At 33.0% G+C, this 15,950-nt stretch overlaps 1 protein-coding gene and 1 non-coding gene across 2 annotated transcripts in view; one reads left to right on the forward strand and one right to left on the reverse strand.

Annotated features, from left to right (window-relative positions):
- Positions 1 to 1,710: 1,710 nt before the first annotated feature.
- On the reverse strand, positions 1,711 to 1,782 carry TRNAP-AGG (transfer RNA proline (anticodon AGG)). The gene has a single exon. It is a non-coding gene; the product is annotated as a tRNA-Pro (tRNA).
- Positions 1,783 to 4,601: 2,819 nt separating this feature from the next.
- The window catches only part of LOC142982363 (dopamine receptor 2-like), a 99,779-nt gene continuing 88,430 nt past the window's right edge, over positions 4,602 to 15,950 (forward strand). The window contains exon 1 of the mRNA XM_076128825.1: positions 4,602 to 4,912. The gene's annotated coding sequence lies outside the window, so the exon portion shown is untranslated. The remainder of the gene's footprint in view (positions 4,913 to 15,950) is intronic.

Consider the following 15,950-nt stretch of genomic DNA (forward strand, 5'->3'; position numbering starts at 1 on the left):
AGGTATACCCAATTAATTCTAAGTATTACTTTCATATACCGTTGCAAATCAATCCCATTATGCAAACACTACAACATATTAATAACACGCGTTTATATAAATACTAGCTGACCCGCGCAACTTCGCTTGCGTCACATAAGAGAGAATGGATCATAGTTTTCCCCGTTTCTGTAACATTGAAAGAATTTTTCAAATCGGACCATTAGTACCTGAGATTAGCGCCTTCAAACAAACAAACAAACTCTTCAGCTTTATAATATTAGTATAGAAGATTTAACTTAAACTGAAACAACTTCCTTTCTTTACTGTGGCTATAATTTTGATAAATTTCTTTTATTTCTGAACAGTTGGGTACAAGGCTAGGAGGTATACTTTTTGTTTTCGACAGTGAAAAGACTAAACGAGTGTCTTCAGTGTACAGCGATGGTATGCGATTACATCGAGTAAGCTCGTCTTTCATGACTTCAAAGTTTTCGCAGGTCGTAACAAAGTGTTACACTTCGTTAGGCATTAATTAATTCGTTACAAAGCGTCGGCTTTTACATTTTGTTATACATTAACACCCCTTCTCATGGTATTATAAGTTAGGTATTCATCAAGCTATAGTATACCTATTTAGGATACTTATTGTTATATTACGTTTTATGCGTACTAACTAATTTATTTTTAAAATATTCACTCAAGTTATAATTTTATTATGTGTGTATAAGAAATAATTATCACCTGCTCCAACGGTGAAGGGAAACATCGTGAGGAAACCTTGCATGCCTTAAAGTTTAATACATTTATTGAGGGCATGCAAAGTCCCCAACCCGCACTTCGCCAGCGTAGTGGCCGCAAGGCCTAACCCCTCCCTCATTATGGGAGGAGACCCTTGCTCAGCAGTGGGATATTAATGGGTTAAAATTATTTATTTATTTATATAATTTTTTGCCTGTATTGACGCTTATAAATGGAATATCCTCTATATGGTTATAGTGACAACAAATGTGCTAATTTAATTTGTAAAGTAAATTGATAAATTGATCCAGAGTCGGTTTAACTAGGAGTGGGTATAGTATTTTCATGTTTATATGACATATCTTTAGTATGACCAATCTCGAAACTTATAATCTTGAACGTAGTTTTTTAAAGCAAATAATATTATAACTGTTTTTAGTGTTTTTTAACCACATTTTAGACAAAATCTTTCCTAGAGATATGGTTTAGTACGAATTTATCCACATTAGAGAATATTCCTGTTCATAGAGACGCTACTATTAGTATTAAGTCTCAACCTACACAAAATTAACCCGACTTGTTGTAATTCTACGGAATTTCAGTTTATTATTGTATTATTATAACCTTTATATAGTTATCATATACTTGCTTATTATCGAAGTAAACAAAGACATTTGTGTTCGTATAATGTGTGGGTACTTAGTAATAACAATAAAAACTTTGCTCTTTCTATACTGATTATACCAACGTTGAGAAGATCCGTTGGACTGTAACAGGATAAAGATAACCGTTATTGAAATCTTCACCTTTGTTATAAATAAACGAGGCTTATTAAAATTAAATAAGAGATGGTAACTAGAGTTTTAAAAATATTTTTTTATAGATATCACTATTTTATAGAAATTCAATAAAAACAAATAAATAAAAAATCTCAGGCGAATAACATAACGTAAAGTGTCTATAACGAAACACACACATAAAAAAATATTTGGGCTCGTCCGGGATTTGAACCCGGGACCTCTCGCACCCTAAGCGAAAATCATACCCCTAGACCAACGAGCCAGCTGATGTAATCTTAGAAATTACATACAACATTATTAAACACGCTTATGAAGAGAAAGGCCCACGCACCTACGCAGTGACGTCATCGTACGAAACCGAAATACCATAGTAGTCACGTGCGCCGCTTGTGGACACGTAAAAGTTACAAAATATCCGAACGGCCGCTGATTCTTAATACTCTATGCATATACCATGTGTTAGAGCGAGAATACCGAAGACAATGGACTGGTAAGAAAGAGACAGGACGAGTTGAACGCAAGTGTTCTTAGCACCGTAGTTGATCTACATACGACAGGGATAAACTGATGTCGGATTTAGTTATCCCATATTGATTCTGGCGTTTACACTTCACTTGACCGAACTATTGGTTTAAGGGATTCGTATGGTAATTTAATTGAATTTGAACTATTTGTATGGGCAATTATTACAGACGTTGTATGAGAAATTTAATTGCAATAATTTTTACTTAGACTTTTTACATGTTAGCAATTTTGCATCCACATTTTAAGGATTTAAATAATAAAGTTATAGTATTTTTGTACTGCTGTGAACATATTTCAATGCACCTCTATTGCATAATATACTAAAAAAAGCAGTTTTGACTAGGTACCTAATTACTTTTAAATAAAATGTCTCAGCTTGTCTTCAAAGAAATTAATTCTCAGAACTCTATCACTTGTTTTAATATTTATTATTTTTATTATATTGTTATCCTTTATCTAATTAAATTGGGCATCTACTTATTCATTTAATAAATAATTAATATTCTAACATTTGCGCTCAGTATTGACTGAAACGATCAAACAATCATTAATCATACATAGTATTCTGTCCAAAAATATATATTCACCCGTATATTTTTATATAATAATATAATATGATTGCCCTTGTGATCCGGGTGTTAGTGCACGCTGCTGTTGATCATGAGGTCTCAAGTTCGATTTTAAGATCGGGCAATGTGTCATTGGTCATCTTGCATTTATATAAGAATACTAGCTGACCCGGCAAACGTTGTTTTGCCATTAAAATTAAATAAAAAAAACATTGTCCAGCGGACAAAATTGTGAATCTAAACCATTCTCAGATCCCCTACACACAAAAAATTCCATCAAAATCGGTCCAGTCGTTTAAGAGAAGTTCAGTGACATACACACTTACAGAAGAATTATATATATAAAGATTTTTCATATTTCATATCATAGTGGGTTTGGTAACCTGCACGACTTAATTATGGCAATATTCTCGCCCACTATAACATGGTACTAACATTGTAAATGGCGAAACGTGGGTGTAATTCTTACACTCTGCCTACACTCTCAAGTAAGTGTTATGTATGTAATAAAATAATGTAGAATAAATATTATATTAATAAACGAATATTAAACTCAATAATACATTAATATGAAAACAATAGAATCAAGAATTGCTTTTCAATTTTAGCTCGTATTGTTGAAGTATGAAAGTCGATAGATTTTATCACAAAGCCAACTGATAAATACTATATCAATGGATTCTAATCTTTATAGTTCAGAGAGATAAGGATACAATTTTAGACGCAGTTATATTTATAGTATCTGCCTTTGTTGTTTGGGTTTTGATACACCACGTCTGTATTTTTTGACTCATAAATATAATATCTTTGAACATTAGACTCTTCATTGGGATAAAAATACCAATTTGACTAATTAAAAAGGTATTTAAAAATTAATGATGAAGAATTGGTAATTAAAATTTTTTTTCGTCCTTATCCCACGTTTCAGCATGTTTCCTCTCCAAAACATGCTGTAAAGGATATAAAAACTGACCGCCTGCTTGACTACTCCTTTACAACAAGATATGGGTCAACAATTAAAAAAATATAAACTCTAAAAACTTATGTGTACAAGGGTTATATTTGAGTTTGCTCTTTAATTTATTTGAAAATTACCGCTTTACTATGACAGGGTTTCTAAATACCTTTTACGTTTAATATTAGAATGTAAAGCGTCCTTTAAACTAATTTCCCCGTATTTTGTTCTGAACTTTTCTGAAAATGTTTACTGTGTAAACACATTTTATTTTATTTCGTCACGTGCTGCTATGTGCGTGAGAAGTAAGAATATGTAAATATAAAGCCGAGCCTTATTTTAACGTGCTGTTAAAAAATAATAACAACAGTTCATCATAATACTTAGCTCATTGTTTAAAATATACAACAACTATTCCAGATTATTATTTTGAATGGAAATTAAATGTCTTAATAGTCGAACACATAGATTAAACATTACTATAATTATGGAAGTAACACAATGACATGCTAAGACGGTAAGTCTTAGGTTTGATTGCTTAATACAAGTCCTATTCGTAGAAATATAATTTTTTTTTTATGGTTTTGCTAAAGTTATTACTTAAAATGAGATAGTGTAAAGCTTCATGTAATTAACTTGGAAATATATAACAGATGTATAAGCTACTCATACCTGCCATGCATATACTTGCCTATTATTAAGGGGCTTATTCCGTTGTTAAGGTTTCATACAAGAAATTTGCGTGATGTGTGCCGGCAAATCCGACAGGTCCTGAAAAGGGTACGCTTAATAAAACATTGTTCTACGGGTTTATTGCATAGATAAATCATTTTAAAATATAAAATGTCTAGTAAACCATTAGGTTGATGGATAATCCAATTACAAAATACTTCTAGAAACAATCTAGAACTACACATAAAAGTGCAAAATTTCAGTCAATCCGCGCATCGGGCCGCGCACAAGCGTAGCGGGAGTGTACCCGCTCAAGGCGCTAGTACCTCCATGGAAAGCGAGCGCGCCGTCCTTACGCTGCTGCTTGCCGCCATTGCCGAGCTTTCCCGCGAAAAACTTATAACAGACAATTCAATCACGTATGTTTAAAAACCGAACGTGCTATCGTTTTAAAAATATTTTTTTCTGCCAGAATGTGAATGACAAAGTTTGACTAAAAAGTTTGTAACAATGGGTTAAATATTTGTGCGAAATCGAGCACAATAAAAGGAAAATAAGTATAAAAGTGATGAAAAAGATGTTTTTTGGTTTAAAAGTTTTTGTGTATCGGACTAGTGTGTGGGACTGCTTGTAGAAGAAAGAAAAAAATATATATGCGCTCCTGTAGAAAGGTAAGTTTTATTTAACAAATAATGCAAGCGGCAAAGTTATTGGAAGTCAAATTGATAAATGAAAATGTCAAGGTGTTCGTGACCTAAAATACTATGTACACAAAAAATATTATTTACGATTGGATGTGTAATATGAGTATTAAAACCATAGCTTGATGAGTGGTAAAAAAATCGGGATATGGTGACAAAATTGAATACGATACGTACCTAATTTTAAAGGTCATGTAGATGAAGTGTATAGAGAACCATTTTATTTGACAATTAAATGTAACAAAGAGAGCTTGCAGCAGTCTTTAGAAAAGGACTAATAATATTTCTTGTAGGTGTGATTTGAAAATCGGTTCGTAATTTTTTTATTTTAGAAATAATTTCAAAAATTAATAAAAAGTGCTTTAATTAATGTTTTTACACTTTCATTATTATTGTCTGCTAGTTTTTTATTCGATTTATTTTGATGAAGGAGTTGAAAGTGTAAATAATCGATAAAAAATAGTAACAAATAAAGGAAATGGGATAAAATATGATAAAATGAAGGATAAATATGATATAATTATGGTTTTTTTTATCTATATACCTGCGTAGTTCATTACACAATTTTTCATAATCAATATTATTAAATAAATATAAAACAACAGGCGCTAAGATTTAATAAATATATTGCTGAGCGTTAATTAAAAACAAGCGTCAACTCTAGAATTTTCAATGACTTAGCACACTAAATACATACTAAATTTTAACTTCTAATTGTACTACTATTGGTTGTAGAAATTACAAGTAGAGCGCAACGAAAACACTGTTGAGTTATGGCGTTCTAATGGTTAAAGTTAGGAGTTTAGAGGGAGTTTAACGGGCTATTGTATTGCAGTTAGCTAACAATAATTCAGACCCCGTCCGTCCCGGCTCTGTCTCAACTCAAATTATTTCTAACTACGATTTCTTGACCAATTAGTTATGCTCACCTGATAGAGCATTTTAAACTTTGAACCCAGTTCGAAAAGAAAATTGTAACTCATTCAGAAATTAACGATATAATTAAGTTTCAGCTCTCCTATTTTAAAACGTATAGAATTTTCAGAACCGCAACTCGCATTCTCAATTTAAAACGGGCTCTAGTGTCGGTTTGACGAGCTTGAAAGTATTAAGTGGCCAGTGTTTTTGGTAGCCAGTTTCAGTCTAAACGCGTTTTTTTAAAACCTTTTTAAATCGTCGAACCTTTTAATTTAACTGCACTGAATCAGCCAAGTACAATATTTTTCTTTCGGATTGACATTATAACGGAATCAAAATTGTTTGCTTTTGCTAAAACAACTTCATCATCGGGGAGAGAGCGGAATTTTGTCTTTGACAAACTTTTGCAAGTTAATGTAACGTAAGCCAAATATTAAAGCTCTGCCAACAACATAAACATTAATCGTCTGCTAAAGCCTTAAGTGCTATCAGGGTCCAAAAGCTTATCTACTTAAGAAATATTGCGTAAAACTATTTTGTACTCAGACCCTAGCGTCTTACTGTTGAAGTCTAGATGCTAACAACTTATGCAAAGTACCTACTTTTAGTCGTCTAACTACCAATTCATCGATGGAAGGAAATTCCCACGGACCCTAGCCATGTTTATGTAATATAAATTTAAATATAAGCGTGGAAAAGGTCTTACAAGGTCGGCAACGCATCGGTAATCCCGGTGCTGCAGGTGCCCGTAAACGTTAACCATTTACCTTCGTGCCGTCGAGGTGAGAGAGGCCTTTTTATTTTTATAAGGAGCAGTTAATTTTTCTCTTCGCTTACGTTCGAGTATACCTTATCATTTATTTGTGTTTGATCTTCATCCCCCATTGTCGCTGATCAAAAGTAAATTTTCTTTAATCCAAAATGTTATAGAATTTCTGAAATATTTACGAGCAATATCTTGGACGTAAATTTAAAATGGCGGTTTTATATCTGAGAGATGTTGGTAAAGTCGGTCACGTAGTAACCCGTAGTAGGTAATAAGTCTGACCATAAATCGAATTCGACGATGCATTGAATGGAAAAGCGCTCCATTCCCGTGACTATCATTGTCGAGTGTCGACATAATACGATTGATTTTATTGAAGAATAAGGTTGAAGGGTAAAGCGTGTATTGAATTATAATAGCCGAAAATGCATACAAAACAAATCAGTTCAGAAGGACTCGTTTCAGTGCTAATCTTATCTGTTCGGTAGATAGTGTGGAAGGCCGTGTATGGAACGTCACTGAAAGATTTACTGTCCTCGATATAGGCATGCGTACAGCTCCACTGGCTTGAGGCCAAATTATTTTTTTGCCAGATCTGCGATTCTTTTAACGCATAAACACGAAGGCCAAGTTTTCCCTTCTGTATAAAATTATAATGATAATTTTACGTTGTGTGACTGAACCTTTAAAGTTTTAGGGAGAATTTATAGGAGCTTGGTATTCCATTGGCCGTTAGGTGTATTGTACTTTACAGTGGGTTCTCCCCGTAGGCCTGTTAGCGTTTAGAGTTTTATGTAGCGGTATTCCGTTTCATGTGAAACGTTTTGAGAATTTTCTACCATTATTATGAAAGCAAGAGACATTCTTATCGTTCCATTGTAATTTTTAAAGCAGCCAGCTATTATATGTATTATTTACTCTTGACACCATGTTAGCCTGTGTTAATTTAAATGTCCGAGAATAATATTTTTTAATACGCTAGTCGAAATCGGAGTAGAGAATTCGTGATAAAATATATTTTAGAAAATTCTATGATTCTATTTGAATGCTAAAAATAACGTTATTGTGCATGATATTGAAATAACTACCCAGGTTATCTAGCCATAAATAACAGCCAAAGCGGCTTATCTAGTTCTCTTTTTGTGCATTACATTATTGCCTCAATTCAATAGTCAGATTAGTAAATATTTTGTTCATATTGTCACGTAACTATATAAGAATAAACTGGTACTGTTTCCAAACGTCTGAAAGTAAGTTTGTTCAGTTTTCTATTGTTTCCGACAAAGTGTTCGATTGCAGCACTATGATGTATATTTCCTTCAAACTTTATACTCAGTTCGGAAGTATTGTGTCTAAAACTTTCATTCATCTATTGGGAGCTAAATTCTTGAAAGATATCAATATAACAGTGTGAGGTAAATTGTGACTGACACGTACGAAATATTTACAAATTGAAATTTTCAAATCTTAAAATACATAATTGCCACAACATTGGTGCCACAAGCTTCAAAGTATAAGGTCGTTTTAAACTGCATTATCTGCGATTAATAGATACATGTCAGTTTATAAAGTATTAAAAAATAATACACCCAAACCCAATACCCATATAGAACCACCATAAAAAGAAGTAGATATATCATATAATCAAAAGTATATTAAAAAGATATCTAGTGTCAGACACACTACGTCCTCTATGCATCCACAAAACAATTGTTTATAAAGCATAAAACAAGAGAACCGTTGCATGAAGCATGGGGCACGAGGTACGAGGTGTACACATATTCGTGCCAGCAACAAACACTCATCAATGCCATGTATCTTCGTTGTTCGTTTGTGATTTGCGCCCGTGGCACATAAACGCTCCGACCTATCAAGTTCAAATGAATGTGTGTTCAAAGAGGACGTGTGTCCGGTGTACCTACCGGTGTACAGTCATTGGCAGACGATGCACGAACTGACATTATTTTCATTTTGAAAGGATTAATTGCGATTGAGAACATTAGAATAGCAGTTAATATTGTCTTTAACGCGTTTGAAAAGTGAGTTCCAAATAGCTGTTGCTTGCAATTAATCACGGATCGCTCATAGAGTACCCGTTAATTTTGTGTAACTGATTATAATATATGTAGTTAGAAACCGATGCGTAAGTCTGCAAATGACCACAAAAGTATTCAAGAAGTGGGAGTAGCAGAACGGTATAATATCATTACTTTTCCTTAAAATTATTTTAGGTAACTTAGTAGACAACAAACTGCAGTAGTATTTCTTATGCATTGACAAAAATGCACTGAACAAAGTGACGGCGAGTCTAAAGTTTTGCTGGTGACAGTACGTGCCGACGTACTGTCGTCGTCTTTTGCAGTTACTCTGATTTGCATGTTTGTTCTACCACTACATCCATCGATTTACTACTGTACGTGCGAGCCAACACAAGTTATTGTTGCTTACGTTCTCTTGTCAAATCTCTACAGATTTATTGGAATACGAAAACTTCTGAAATTGGATGAGTTTAGTTTACTCTGCATTTTATGTTTTATTCATCTTATGATTTATGTTGAACATTGCCAAGATTTTTTAAACGTCAATGTTTACATACATTTCTAAAAAAAATGAATTTTAAGTTTTATAGACGTAGCAAATTCGTACTACAGGGATTTTGCAGTTTTCTCTCATAAGGCTCTCCCCTTTGTATCTTAAATAACCAAAATTGTGTGTATCGCGATACTGCCTACTATAAAAACAACAGTTAAGTTAAAAGTTATATAAATAATGTATACTTCTTCAACCACAACACTATTTCAGTACGACCGTTATGTTTTAGCATTTGATATTCAGTAAACAAAGTTTCGACTTCTAAGCTTAATAACGTGTGAGTTAGATACAGTTTATTAGTAATACCTAAGCAACAGATTAATATACAGCCCACACAATATTAATACCTATAACGGGCTTAAGTGGTGTTTCAGCATTCAACATAACATTAATTACACGCCGCTACGAGTTATATAATCACCGCTAATAAATACACCTAATAAATGCTTTATTTATTGTTTATCTTTCTCTCTTATGTGAACATAGTAGGTTTGAAAGAGATGGAATAAAAACATTAAATACTGCTGTTCGGCGTTTAGGAACTAGATGATTACGATAGATGAGGTTTATCTCCGGGCTAAGATTTACTAGTAATATAGAAAATATATTTATTATTTTTTATTAAGGGTACGATTGCGGCTAGTCTGCGTTTCTCTACAGTGATATGTCTCAAAATGTGGATTATTAGATTAATTTATAATAAAACATACGAAATAATATGAAGAAAAATATTATAGGACCTTGGACGTCGTATGTTTAACCAAATAATCCCATTTTGTCGTTAGTATTTAACTGATCTAACACATCTACACATATATATTTCCTGAAAGGACCACTCAATTTTGACAGACATAACTAGAAGCAATATAGCATTTTAATCAGTCGATGCAAACTAAACGGACGGCAACGTGTCTCGGACGATTAAAATTCATTCAATCGAATTTCACTGTGAATTTCGAGGACAACTGTCGCAAAATCATATACGAGTAGTTTTTGAACGAAGCGTCCAATTTCAACAAATTACTTTTTATTTACTCCGGTCTAGTTGTTGACTTTATTCAGCTAGCTTTTGTTAATGAAATTACTTCTATGGTATTTGGCTAGTGCATGGTTTTTGTTGGAATAGCATGTAAAAAATATCACATGAATTTTAGCGTGATACAATAGAAAATTGCATATCACTAAACAAATAGTTTTTATTTTTTTGAAACGTTGCAGTATTCTATAGGTATTAAATTAGGTATTTACAACGTGCCGCTACAATGGCTCATTTCCTTCAGTAGCTATGCAGAATTTGTGAATGAAAAACTGAACTTAAAATTTATATCTTATCTTCTTGTCTGTGTTGCAGACATACCTACGCTATGATACGTTTTTGTAACTAGTCTCTAAACGCGCGATATGCTAAAGGTGATATAATAATTTAAATTGTTTCAGTTCTCTTTAGACGTTCAGGACAGTTTGACAAAATGGTGGAGGATATACGTTTGTCCTTGTGCAAATATTGTAAAGATCAGAGGATCTAAAGGCTCTCGGGGGACGTTGGAGTGTGTACCTACATTTGCGTGAGTTACGCCGAGCCCGTACAAACATACTTACCTACTATTTAGGTAGGAGTGTATGCGGAAGTACTTAGTCTTTAAGATATGTTCCTTTAAATGTGTGCCAAGAAACTGTTATCAAAAAAGTTGAATACTGTCAAATGTCTCATCTTTAAGCCATCATAACTTTACCAACTGAAAAATATAAGTACCTATTATCACTGGTATTTGAATTTGATAGATGTATAATTTACATATGTCATCTTTCTTAAAAGTCTTGGGTTAGTAGCGCTTTAATGTATAATAGCAGACGAGAAGTGATGCGAACACACATTTTACCTCAGAATCACTAACGTTTTGGCGTAGGTTGCACTCGCCGTTGCTGACTGGAGCAGCTATGACAAATTATAATTCCCGTTATTCTAATACATTAAACATGCAACGCAAGACTGTAAAAGTAATTATTATTAGCGCTTTATCATTAAACTTAAACATAGTTTTAATTAAATTATGTACTGTTTAAGTTACTACAACATACTGAAGATGTCTTGACCGTAGTATAATTTTCACAAAAATGCTCAACTGAATAGAGTAGTATAAAAAAGTGATTTATGAATGACCTCTCTCAGTATTAATTACTTAGATAAGCTTAATAGCTTCATGAATAATTATTAAATATCTCCACTTGATATTGCTAATAAAGATATGATGGCTATTTGGCGCGATTCCAAGGTGGTAGCCGAGTGGCTATGTCGCCAAAGGGTTCACTAACTTGTACTGTTACATCACAAAAGTACGACCGTTAATGTAAGCTAAAAACCTTCAATAAAGCATAACAACTTTATAACCAGTTCAAATAAGACTCCCTTTATTGTTAACGTGGTCAAAATCTTAGGTTAATTTCAAAGAAATGTTCTCTGAAAATATAATCCTGAACACGAATGAAATGTTTACAAAACACCGAAGCGAAGGAAATAAACTTGTAAGAATTCTTTTGAGTGCTCCTACTTTGAAAATTTTTACCCTCAGACTTGAGATGAAGCAATTGACACTTCGTTCATCAAAAAGTTCTTTAGAAATAATTTTTTAAAATGGCTCTACTTAGGTACAGCTGTGTTAGTAACTTACGAGTATTTGTAACGTGTCATACGTAGGTATATGAAATTTTCTCCTCGCATTCAGATTTTGAAGATTTGAAGAAGTGGGTTTTTAGTCTGAGAAGTATACACTATATTTTAGTAGTTTATGTACCCGGTTTCACAACATCCGAATAAGTACCGATTAGCTTATCACGGAAATTTTTGACAGATTTTTGATACAATTGATGACATTCTATCGAAAAGGTTATATTTCTTCACTTATTCATAAGCTGTGAAAGTGACTCTTTGCTATTACCATTTTTTAAGAGTGTAGACTAAAAGTCAACAGTGTTGTAGAAAAACTGCCCTGAAATTTAATAGAAACAAGTGTACGGCACACAGCAGACAAATGTAAAAGCTAATAGAGAGAGTCGGTGCATATGGAAATAAAAAAATGAAACACGCAGAAACTATATTGAATGAAGTATTTTGAGGTTTCACTGGAATATTTTTCGCAGCGGATTTTTGTTTTTCAAGCGGTTGACGTGTTGTCGCTTTGGATGTGTTATTTTTGTGTTTTACATTTGGCTCCATGTTTCCATTTAATTGTAGGTTTTACTTAACTTTACTAGTTGTTGTTTTTTGTTATTAAGTTCAGAAATACCCTTTCTCCTAATGCTATTTTATCAAAAACCCGCGTTTAAAATAACAACGAAAACTAACGATTTCCCGTGAAAAAATAAAAAACCTAATTATGTTTTGTAATATATCTAAGTCTGTTAGTCCACCAATGAATCATGTTTATAATATTATTATGTCTCAGAGCCTCAGTGTAAAAAACTTTCGCGAGCTTACACTCTAAAATTGAAATAGCCAGACTTTCATAATTCTTGACATTTTGACCGGTCGTCGACACGATATTTCTTTGGTGTATTTTATTTTTGCCTAGTTTCTTGTACACCGACTTTTTATCGTCAAATTATCACTTTACGAGAATTATTTCAGTGGAAAAGTATTATTCAACAAGATTAAGCGGGTCGTTGGAAATGATAAAATCGATAACAGTCGGCGGGCGCCTGCAAGACTAATAGCAATTCCGAGAAACATTCGCCTTTTGCTACTTTTGCTATTGCCGCGCCGTTTGCGGCTTTCCCATTGACATTTTATTTTTAAGAAGATCTAACTTTCCAACTCAATCGACCCAAAAATTTACAAATACTCTAACTTTTTACTTTTACCCTTATACTTTATTTGCTTTTGAGTTCTGGTAGTGAAAGGTCAATATAGAAATATGATTATTGAAAAAAGAGACCTTTGTAATAGAGACTGAATAAGTTACCAACTGAATTAATATATCATTTAAATAGTTTTGTTAGATACTCGTGCTTTTATAAAAACAACTCAGTGAATTGCAATAGTTATAATTCTATCAATCAATCAATTTCTTTTGTATGTTACAAATAACTTAAACGAAAAATTCTTTGATATGTGAATGACCACTTGCACACCATCAATCACGTCTAAAAAAACATCAAATAAGTATTTTTCAAATAAATATACAAACAGAGAGCGGACATGTCGGCTGCAGGACATGATTGATCGCTGCAATCGTGGAAGTTTAGCAATGTGTATGAGCTGCGCTTAATTTTTTGTTTCCAAAGCAAAAAGGTTATTGGCAAAACTGTATCTACAAGTTTCCAATTTGTTACAAAGTTCACATCTGAAAGTTCCGACGGGCGTCGAACTAAGTCTTAGAATGTAGATGAATAAGGAATTTTATAAAATCCTTATATTCTGAGGGGAGAGGAAGGAATTTCCAATAAGAAGGTATTACGGGGTATATTTGTTATGCAGGAACATCTGTCATGTGGGCGTTAAATATGAGTTATGAAGTGTTGAATAGAATACAAAAAGAGAAGTTAATTCTCAGACTTCGACGATGACGTCGTGAGCCTTAAATAGAGTGTTACGTAGAATTATTAAAGATTTATACTAAGTTAAATGTAGCCGTTACCCTTTGATATTATGCCAATTAAGTCTGTGGGCATTTCTGAATTGAGCGTAGGTGTAATAGCCAATTCATTATTCAGAGTTAAATCAAAGAAATTGGCAATTATGTTTGAAAAAATCCTTTTTTCCTTTGAGGAATTATAATAACCATTGCAATATTATTAAATTTATTTTCATTCAATTCAATTACTTTATATATATCTACGAAAGTTTCAATGGTTTTTTAAACATTTTCCGTTCATCATATGTCGTATGGTCAGTGGTCAACCTAGTGTCAAAGTTGTTCAAGCCGCCCGAAGGCCTTTGGCATGGCTTAACGACTGTTATCTTATTGATAACAACCGGGACCGACTTTTTCGTGCCCTCCGAAGCACGGAGACGCTCAGTTCAAATACGGCCACCCATCTATTGAATGTCCGCGCCAAGGTTGCTTAACCCACTGATCGTTTACCCTTCGGTGAGTGCAACTAGCCACGAGCGCCTCGTGGCGTTTCCGTTAAGCTTGTATAAAAAGCAGGTATGTTAAAAGCATTGTTTTGAAAATGTTTGAACATTGTGTATGTAAGTAATGTTAACAATGCAGTGTCGTGTCGGGAATTATTCACCAGTTGTCCCGCTCTATACGTATTTAAACTAATTACGGCGCCGCACTGCTGCACTTTCTGTGATAATTCACTTTTATTGTACAACTAAGACACCAAATTATGTAAGAAACTTTTTCTTTTTTTTGGAACAAACTTGGAGTTTCTTTTTGACCGAGATATCCATAAAATTTATACTTTAGGACGAAGGTAATTTTCCGATAGCTGTATTCGAATTGCTTTTATCAACTTACAGTTTTACAAAAGTGTAGATATATTTGATGCACTAACTGCGATTGTGAATTTTGATTTGTGTAAATGAAAGGTAGTTTTCTAATATATTTTTTTTGTAACACATAATCGGACCTGTATAATTTTTTTCTAGTCATATTGCAGTAATATAATATTTTTTACGTGAAATTATAACCATAAAATTTCTAGTATAATCACCAAATATTCCAAAAAGACCTAAGTACATATAAAAGTAACCATTCAACAAAAATGAAAAGAAAGGAAGAGGGATGTTGTTAGCCTTTAACAAAACAAATAGAGTAGGTAAGCGTTTTATCTGTATAATACTGACTATTTTTCTATCGAAGCCGTCGTGACGGGAATAAACCCGGGGGAAAGGGTAGATACTTGCGTATTCCCATCGTTCGTCAACGGCCCAAGTCGTGTATTGTGCGTGTCTATCGTCTTTTTATCAGAAACGTTTGTTATATAGTTTACTTTATCTTACAACTGCTAATACATTGATAAAGAGAATAGGTTTTATTTAAGTCATTAATAATTTAGTAATTACTTTACGCGCTGCTCTATCAAAATAGGCGCAATTTTACGCTTTATGTAAATAAGTTCTACTTTCTTGGAGTTTTTGTGGCCAATGCCATGACTATACATTAGAAAAGCGATGTTTATATTCATTTAAAAAAAAACAACAGCAGTTTAAATGACAAAGTTTTATTCATTCCTCATTAGACGGGCTGAAAGTTTGTTATAAATTACTCATGAGTTAAAATCTGTAGAATTATTATGTACTTCTACATAATAATTATATGCAACGAGTATCTACACATATATTTATTTCCAGTATCCTATTTTTAGCAAATAAATGAAAACTAAATACGTACTTAATTTGGCCGTTAAAGCGCCTAGTTTGTGGTAAACATAAATCATCTACAGGAAATTATAGGTTTACGCTTTGTTATTTCAGTTTTTTTACATAATTAGTCATTTTAGTACTACTCTTGGCAGGTGCATTCACCTACCAATTAATTACTTTACACTTGAAATAGTGCATGATTCAATAGTAGAAACTTCTTCCGAGGTGAAATTTTTGTCCAGAAGTAAATCGTAAGCAAACGCAATAACAATATTTGTATTTTACTTGAAGCAAAAGAAGAATGAGTTAATACATAGCAAAAGAACGTTTATTAGTCTCCACATGTTTCCATGGCAACGCCAGACTCTTTTTTATACATGTTTTAATCAAGGAAAAAACTCAGCGTAAAATAAAATTCT

Source organism: Anticarsia gemmatalis, chromosome 21 (assembly GCF_050436995.1).
Source record: "Anticarsia gemmatalis isolate Benzon Research Colony breed Stoneville strain chromosome 21, ilAntGemm2 primary, whole genome shotgun sequence".
Classification (NCBI taxonomy): domain Eukaryota; kingdom Metazoa; phylum Arthropoda; class Insecta; order Lepidoptera; family Erebidae; genus Anticarsia; species Anticarsia gemmatalis.